This window comes from Porites lutea, chromosome 12 (genome assembly GCF_958299795.1).
Source record: "Porites lutea chromosome 12, jaPorLute2.1, whole genome shotgun sequence".
NCBI lineage: Eukaryota > Metazoa > Cnidaria > Anthozoa > Scleractinia > Poritidae > Porites > Porites lutea.
Genome location: NC_133212.1, coordinates 9,666,550 through 9,676,066, shown reverse-complemented (window position 1 = coordinate 9,676,066; position 9,517 = coordinate 9,666,550). Strand labels below are relative to the sequence as shown.

The following is a 9,517-nucleotide window of genomic DNA, read 5'->3' as shown; positions in this document are numbered from 1 at the left end:
GAACACAGCTCTGGCCGAGAACAATTTTTTTTTTTTTTTTTTTTTTTTTCTGGAGAGATCCTGATATGGCATCAAATAAGGGGCACTGTATCCAGTATTTTTTATCAACGTGTCAGAACCACTAATATTGTCTCAAATTTAAAGCTGTGAGAATCCTGATGATGCAAAAAAGGGCTTATCCGAGTCCCACTATACACAGGGGGCATTGGTAGCGGATTGTTCATATACTAAACTGTAGCAAAATTTTGTTGAGCAATTTCTCTTATTTCTATAACCTTGTGTAAGATGTGAGTATCTTGCTCAACGTTTCTGTGTTAAAACAAAGTATGAGTTCATAGAAAATTAATAAAACAAATACCCACTATCTTTAATTGTTACTGCGTAATTTCGTTGAAAAGCTAGAGGGCTTGAAAAGAAGGGCTAGAGAAGGGGACTGGGCCAAAATAGCTTTTGCAAAGACTGCTGGGATCATTAGTGTGGAAGCAATGATCAGCTATTGGCCGATTTAATATTCCTATCCCCAGTAATGGTCCCAGAAGTCTTTGTGAAAGTTAACTGATACTTTCTCAGCAGGAAAATCAAGAAGTCTTTTAATTCTAAATGGTACTATTCTGAAAACCTAGAGTGATTTTACTTGACACGAGAAATAGGTTAGTAGAATACTATGCACTATTTTGTGCCAATAATTTATTGTCTAATTCCGTTTATGAGTAACTGATTTGTACTAGTTGTTTTTATCTGTTTCACCGTTCAAGTAAAATCACTCTAAGACTACAACAAAAAAAATTGACAGCAGTTTAGATGTTTTCCTTGTGAGAGTTTAATAACTTTGATGATATTTAACACAAGCAATAGATAGTAAACTAATATGTAGTATTTTAAGAAACTAAATATAATTTTTTAGTAAACCCCATGAAATAATGCCTGGCACACAACCACGTTCTGCGAAGGGCCTTTGTTTTCGTTTGTTTTCTTATAACTATATCACGAGTTAAGGAAAATCCTTCACTAATCGTGGGACCAGGGGGGGGGGGGGGGAAGCTACTTCCCATACATTCTCTTAAATGAAATCCAAACGATGTTCTCACAACTTGCAAAGCGATCAGCAAGGGTCTTGCCAGCGAATTTGTGTACTGATCATGCGCATTACGTCAAAACCATAGATCAACGGTCTTGAGAAAAAACAAAAACATGGCAGTCGAAGGCGGGACTGTTTCTCACTATTATATTTTGGTAATTCGCAATTTTATTGCCAGATATTATGTCGCTTTTCAGACAGTGTGTGGTTTTCTTTTTCTGTTAAACAATTTCCCTTTGCAGAGTTGGAATATGCAACATATAGCTCCGTATAGCTGCTAAGAACCGCCGAAGAGTTTAGTTATCGAGCAGTGTTTTGCTGCAAACCTTAGGAAAGTTAAAGTCGCTTCAAGGTACACAGCTTTTAGTAGTAGTAGTTGTGATTTGTTTTAGGATCGTTTTGAATTTTAACTTTGGATTCAAGGTGTTAACTGATCGAAATAAACGAAGTGAAATGTTATGTAGTGTTAATTTTTATTCAGTTATGATATGTAGAGCAGTAAGCTCATTGTTATAAAGCTATCTTGAATATACTTGCTTCCGATAAATTTGACACTAGCTCCAGTAATTTTTTATATCTGCATATTATAAAGTTATCCTTGCCCGGCAAAAACGATGTAACCTATAAATAAATCCATCGAGCGCGTTGTTGTTGGTTAAGACCTAGCACGGTTGCGTTTTAGTTTTCTCCCGCATTTCAGGGCTGAAAGGCAAATGCGATATGCAAGAAAAACAAAGATGCATGATATGATTTTTTTTCAATTTTTTAAGCATTTCTGATTTCCTCTGCCGGTTCGCTTCTTGCTTCTAAAAAGTCAAAAAATATTTACTGTGGGAAAAATACTGTAGTTATCCGCTGACCACTACGCTGGGAGACCGCTTTGCAAGTTGTGAGAACATCGTTTCTCGGTCCCAGACCTCGTCTCTTCCCCCCACCCCCCCCCCCCCCCCCTCCCCTGCGTGGGACTCCCAGTCCTAATACCATTGAAAGGTGATATGAATTTGTATCATAATATATTTGATTATTTAATATTAATGGCCTAAGGGAACTTAAGGAGCCCTTCTGTTTGGTTCTGGAAGCTGAGCTACTGGACGATGTATACGCTGGCGAATGCTTGTTTGGTTACGTACTGGAAGAAAAGCACGACCGGCACAAAGAATTGATGCATCCTCCCTTCGATTAATACTTAAACGATGTAAGCGCAGTGGATGACATGAAGGCTCTTGATCATCTGGGATGTTTGGCCCCACATCAAAGGAATCAAAGTCATCATCATCACCTCGGTATCTTTCATTCACAGTCCAGTAGTAGAAAGGCAGGTCAGGTGTCATACGTTTGCTGAATTCTCTAAGAAAATGAAAACACCGGAAAACAAACAATTAATAAGTACATGACCACAAATCAATTTATCAGAACTGCACAGAAGTCAATCCCACTGCAATCACTTTTAGTAAATCATGTATTCCCTATGACCTTATGATGTAATTCTTTGTATTTAAAGCAGAGGAAAATATCATAATTTAAAATTATTAGTGAGTTACAATTAATCATAATTAATAATTAGCAGATAAGGCTAACACAACTAACCTGACGACTTGTCTCCAGGTAGCTTTGAACTGGTTCAAAGTGAAAACGATTCCAGTAATCCTATGAAAAAAGGCAATAATAGCCTCCACATCATCAGTTGTACCAGCCCTGGGGTGTTCTGCATAACCAACTTCACCATCATTTTGGCATCTCCTAAACTCCATGCTTTCAATATTGGAGGTCACTGCGATAACTGTCTCGCGTGAGAAACCACAGAGCTCCTTGACGGGCCTATAAAAATAAACAACAGACAAAGCCAAAAGTTAAAGGCTTTTCTAGATACAATAAGTTACAAATTATGTACCTTGAGTAGCAGATCCAGGAAAAAATGTGAGAAGGAGAGTGTGGCCTAAGACTTGACCTAATCCGAAATACAGGAAGTATGACCCAAAGGTCTCTTTGAACCCAAGCCCTAGGGAAATGCAGTCAGCCTTTTCCTACCGCCAAGCTTAATTTTTGGCCTCCCCATTTTAATCCCTGACTTTAATTGAATACCTGTTGATGTCTATTGTGGAGAAGTCATAAATTTCTACATGCCAGGGCATCCATTCGTCTAGGATCATGTTCAGCATTGCATAGTTTCTCTTGCAACGTTCCAACTGTGTCAGACCTCGACCATCTGCTACCTCATATGCCAGCCTGCAACTATCTCCACGTACTTTCCTTCTCTTCCATAACCATTTTCATGCAGAAATTTGGCCACCAGAAATGAAAGCATGCGTTCCGCATCCGGTACTGATTGTTTCCTCTCACCCCGCAGTGCGGCAAGAGTCAGTCCAGTTGTGGGGTCAAGCACAGGTTTATCAAATCCCTCCAGATTAAAGCCCTCAGGACCTTTTTCTCTTGTGTGCTTCCATATACGTTTTAGTACATGACAGTGATCTTCACGTTCGTGGTAGAAGTCACCTGTAATTGGATCCACCTCAGGGACATACACATGCATACTAAAATCTGCACCCTCCCTCTTCAGCTCTGCAATTCTGTAGCGGTAACGAAATGTGGCTACTATCGTTCTCAACTTATCCAGGAGACTTTCTGTTCTTACTTTTGTTCTGAAAGGGAAGGGCTCATGTCCTGGTGACACTAAATTTCTTCTTACTGTACTGATAACATCTTCATAGCTCAGTCCATCTCTTGCCTGCAGAAGATGAAGTTCCTGGATAACTTCACCAGGGATGGCTTGGTCTTTTTTTTTTTTTCTTTTCTACAACAGGAGTCCCATTTGGTAGTTCTGGAATGAAGAACAAGGTTTACTGTCAGAGTCAGAAAACTGTGAACACTTGAAAAACTTCAGAAATGTTGATTGTGTAGCGACCAATCACAATCAGAGCAAGATGGCTTTCTCCTCGTAAAAAGAAAAAATGCCATAAATATTTCTGATGTTCACGGTTTTAGGAGTTTCACACTAAAACCTGTTAAAAATTGAAAAAGATCAAAGCTTGAAACTGTCAGCTTTGAATCTCTAGAAACTATGTGACGTTTTGATGGAACTCTTGACATTACTCATTTTAAAAATACCCACAAACATTTGTACCTTGAGAAGTTTTCGTTTGATGACATATGTAGCTTGTTTGATACCAGTGCTTAAATAATTCATGAGGGAAATGAAATTTTGGGAAGAAAAGAAATCAGCACTTGCTCGCCACAAAAAGAGCTTCCCACAGGATTACTCTAATCATCCTTGACCCCACTCGTAATAAGTGGCTTGCTATTGATGATCACATAGTAGTAGTGGCATTCACTCTGTTAACCAACCTCCAATTTTTACCAGCATGGCCTTCAAGACTTGCTCTCTCTGATAGCTGACACTCTCTTTGGCGTCATGTATGAGCTGCCACAAATGAAGAGGTCTTGTAGATCCTTGAGTCCTCAAACTGTTGAACTCGCCATCTGTTACTGTACCGATACAAAATAAAAATAAATAAATAATCTGGATGCAAAGACATAATGCTTCATTTTCATTTTTTTGGGCATCATCTGTTTGATTCATAATTATTCCCCTAGATTAAGTAAAGAAAGATGTCTTTGATTACATAATGAAAAGGAAAATGGCCATTTGTGAAAAAAAAATATCATGAAATGTGCACCTTTTTTAATGGTAAATTTAAAAAAAAATAGAATTATATAAGTCTCGTGAAGAGGAAGTACTTCCGTAAAAATACCTACCAACAGGCTTTAAACCAAGCCGCATCATCTCTGTCTTGATGTTAACTGTCAGATCTCTCACAAATTGATCCCTGATGCTTTTATATGGCACATAATGGATGGGCATGGTATAGGGCTTCCTGTTTTTTCTCTCATCACTCAGTAAAAACAACAACACATGAGTAGCACCTGGTTGGCATTTCTTTACAAACAGATTTCTTAGATAGGTGAGGGAATCCTTTTCTATGTTACACAGGGCTGTATGAACATCTTCCACTCGTGGAGCATGGGGGTCGAGACAAGAGATCATTGTTTCATACCTACAACAATAGGACATACTACTATAAGTAACAAATAAATTGTTGAAGCTCATTACATGTTAAGTTTCTGTTAGTGATCAAAACATTCTGCACACCCTCCAATAAAACTCTGAGCTTGTTGCAACAATGTGTTGAATTCAACATGTTCCCAGCACAACGTCTTCAGCAGCTCTTCAGAGGTAGTAGGAGCATTGAACTTCTTTTCATATTCCTGTTCAGCTGCAGTAAGTCTATGGGTAAAGAAACGTAATATCTGACTCCACTGCTGTGACCAGTGCTCTTAGCCCTGTCTCCAGGAAAACTCTCTCTTCCCTGACGTTTTCTGCTTTACACAGAAAACGTCGCCTGTCATATTCCTCACGTAATTTCATCAGATTTCCATCAAGCATGTCCACGTCACCATTCCATACACCCTTAACAGACTCCTGAAGAGCAGGTTTTAGATCAAATGCATCAGCTTTGATCGAGAATCAGCCTGTCGGATTAGATTCCTTCAATTGCTTCAATGCCTCAAGCTAAGGTAGAAAAAGTACATACATCTACCTTTAGTAAAATGTCAAAGTGAAAGTTACCCTTTTTTCTCCACTTCGAAAAAAATTTTGTGTTTATTCATAATTAGGGAGATTCATAGGGTCAATGCTAAATAAGAATGCTCAATACTGGGTGGAAACAGAAATAAAGCAGGCATTTACATTCAACTGTCCTAACGTAAGTAACCATGAGAGTTCAATGTGTTGTACTATTATTTGAATAGTGTTTCCTCAAATTAAGGTACCTTTACTTGCAACCTTGAATAAGAACCAAAATCATTAAAACAATCTATAAAAAAGAGCCATTACGAGTACCTACAATGATATCATTGGGCCAAAAACTGTACCTGAAGCTCTGGTTTGTCGGTGAAGTCACATGAAGAAGCTGTATGCTTTTGAAGAGTTCTTGTTCTTGGAGCTGCCACATTGGGTCTGGCCTGTAAATTACACAAACAAAAGTCAATCCAATTTTACAACAAGATGGCAAAATGGGCCACAAACAAGAAGAAGAGTTTTACCAAGAGTTTTTAGTTAGGATGTTAGGTTTCAAAAACAGTCCATAAATAGTAAACTTCAATTTTCTTTTTCATCTTAAGCAAAAGTTTTTTAATGCACCCAAAAACTCGGAGCAGGAGATGTATGGAGCAATGTTCAAATGGTATGAGAACATCGCAAACTATCAAAAAACAGAGGTTGGTCTTAAGATAGCTGTGGTAATACTAACAGCTAATGGAAAGCCATGTTGCTGCTTTGGCAAGCCACTCCACATGGGACCCCAGAAAAGACGATTGAATCGTGATGGAAACTCTGAGCACATAGTCTCACGCCACATGGCAAAGTAATCGGGCAATACAAACAAACAATAAAAAAATTATGTGACAGTGAAAGAGAAAATAATTCTCAAACCTATACAAACCCAATTAAATTTATTGACTCATTTTTTCCTGTAATAATATTAAAATTGACATGCTGAAGCATGATAGGAAGGGCTATATAATGCTCATTTTGTCTATCCCACAAACACAGATTCAAGTTTATAGCCCCACTGAAGTCATCACAAATAAATCTATACAGATGCTTCCAACCTGCTCAAAGAGAATTTCATCTCGTCAATCAATATATTTTTTTTCAGATACATAAGATTACAGTAATGCAGATTAACACAACTGGCGTTGTGAAACTAACCTGACTGATATTATTTTGTGGACGAGAAGAAGTCAATTTGATATTCAATCAAACCAAAGGGCATTCGGTTCAGAGGCAGTAAAGACTCATCAGATTCAGGACGTGCTGTGGCAATTACATAAGCAAATCTGTACACAAGATTAGTCTTTCCTAGAGACTGCAGTAACTTCATGGCTTTTGCTGATAGTGAAGCAAAGTTTCCTGGGTTTGTGTTTATACCAGCTCTCAATGCAAGCTCAAGGAAAGAGGCATCTACAATTTTCTCCAGTTTTACTGCATCTAAGCAAGGAAGGTCTTGCAAAATTTGGAACAATTTTATGGACAGCAAGGAGCACTGGCAGACAACGACTGGTGGATTCTGCTGTGGGTTTGTCGCTGACTGCTGTTGCATTATTGCACTGTGTTATTATTCCTCCTTTGTTTAGGATGATCCACTGTTACCTCAGCTAGGGCATCACTGAGAGTTAAGTTATATGTTTCCTCTGCTACCTCTAAAGATCTAAACCTCCCTTTGAGATACGTACACACTCGTCCTCTAACTCTGTTGTCTGTGAAAAGTAAACATTCAAAAATACATTACCTAAGTATATGTACCACACTACAGCTAAAAATGTGCATAATTTCAATTACAAAAAAATGAAACTGTCTAGGAATTTTCTTTACATTCATTTTTTCTTGGTTGTTCAATATTGGTGAAGGTTCAGTTACACAGTAATCACAATAAAGGTAAAATACATTGGTTGTGAGTTGTTGATCTGGGGTAGTGCATCCCTTTACAAACAACCCTGCACATTCTTAAATGTACATGTACTTGATCCATGCAACCACTCTTTGCTTAAGTTACTCATTGACTAACAATAATAATAAATAATTGCAAACAATAACAATAATAGTTATGGTAGATAGGACAATTTCAAACTAACTTGAGAGAAGAAAGTTGGCAAAGGTGCTTTCCTGGATGTGTCTTGCTGCTTCACTCCAAAAGGAGTGGCTTTCTCTAAAACCTGGCCACTCTGTTGATGTGACATTGTACTTGGGGTCCATTTTTGACAGACCAACAAACTCAACGAGTGCTCTCTCCTCTTGAAAAGCCCACTTGTGTTTTTTCACAGGTGACTTTCGCAAAGGACTGACTACATGACATTTTGGCTTTGAGATCTCTTTGGATACCTAGATATTTAAGAAAAAATACTGATCTTTTCTATCCGTCCTATTAAATAACCAATGTAGAATATTCAAGATGAAGGAGAAAGAATGTCACTAACAAATAATAGAAGTCTTATAAATCTAGCAGTGAGGTGGAATTCAAAATTGTAAACTGGCTAGAAAAGGGCTAGCATCAGAGTATGTACTAACCTTCCTGTTTGGACTTGGCTCATTCGATGATTCACTTCTTTGAAACAGTGTTTTTCTGATTGCCGTCGAATGTGACCTCTTCGCTCTTTTCTTTTCCTTCGACGGCGTTGAACCGGTGGAAACATGTGCCCTATTAACAAGTGAAGTCTGTTTCCTTCTTCACCTCCCTCCATACTATACCGAAGAAAATGAAAATTTTGGTTTACAGAAAACTGAAATTTTTAAACTATTTTAAAGTGCATCTTTAAGGCTATTTGGTGTGGAAACCAAATATGTAAATATGGTAAAACTATTGGTAGAGCCCGAAGTTTTGCGCCCTCCGCGCCATTCTCGATTGACCAGGATTGACACACTTCCTGATATTCAATACGACGAAACGGCCAAAATTGACCGATTTCTCTGCCTTCAAAACGATCTAATTCCTGGGTCACTTTGGGTCACTTTGGATAAAATAAGAAGATAAACCTTTAAATTACATCAAAATTGAACTTACTTCAAAATTATCCCACTAGAAAAGAAACTACAAACAAATTTTCAGAACTATACCAAGGCTGTAAATGAGGAAAGATCGAGGTATCACAATTCAAATGCGAAAAAATACCCGTTTCAGGGGAAAAAACTCCTGTAAATCTTTCTCCTATGAAACGATCAAAAGACAAAGAATGTATATTTAGTTTTACTTACCTTAAATTAAGAGTCTAACCCGCCAAAAATCGCGCTGAAAAATACTGAAAAAACACCACGTGCGGAGGAAAACTCTGCCATCTTGCGAATAATACGATTGCAATGCACTGTGGGAAGACATTCACTCCTCTGGGTATGACCAGAAACTCATAAGGGGTTGAAACGTGTAACTCGTGTTCAATGCTCGTGAATATTCACTTTTACCATATTTGGAAACCTTAGTGACAGATATCCATTTTCAACAAATGGCTGCCGCGCGATCACCATGCAGATGTTTTAAGACAAGAGTTCTGCATTTCAAGGTTAAAAATACACCGTTAAAAGACAAAAAATGGAAAGAGAAGGTTCAAAAGAATACTCAGCTTTCTTTTAGTGGAGGAAGGGAAGCTTTTCATCAAGAAATCGTCCTTCGAGGAATTCAACCTTGTTTTCTTCTCGACGGAGAGCATGGTCTGTTTTGAAATGCAACCTAGGTAGTGAAGTTTTTGCTGAATTTTCAGGTACTTTTTGCACTCTATTGCCAACACAATTACGCTTTTGAAAGGGAATTTATGTATTTTTAAATGTTCCATAGACGTTTTATAAATTTTTCTCTTCGGCGCTAAAGAAAAATTACAAAATGTGCCCCGATT

At 38.0% G+C, this 9,517-nt stretch overlaps 1 long non-coding RNA gene and 1 pseudogene across 1 annotated transcript; both read right to left on the bottom strand.

Moving 5' to 3' along the window:
- Window positions 1–820: 820 nt before the first annotated feature.
- On the bottom strand, window positions 821–7,236 carry LOC140953684 (uncharacterized; annotated as a pseudogene).
- Window positions 7,237–7,280: 44 nt separating this feature from the next.
- LOC140921406 (uncharacterized) lies at window positions 7,281–8,337 on the bottom strand. The gene is made up of 3 exons (XR_012164011.1): window positions 8,202–8,337; window positions 7,769–8,015; window positions 7,281–7,393 (listed from the first exon to the last, which is right to left on the bottom strand). It is a non-coding gene; the product is annotated as an uncharacterized lncRNA (long non-coding RNA).
- Between the last annotated feature and the right edge of the window lie 1,180 nt (window positions 8,338–9,517).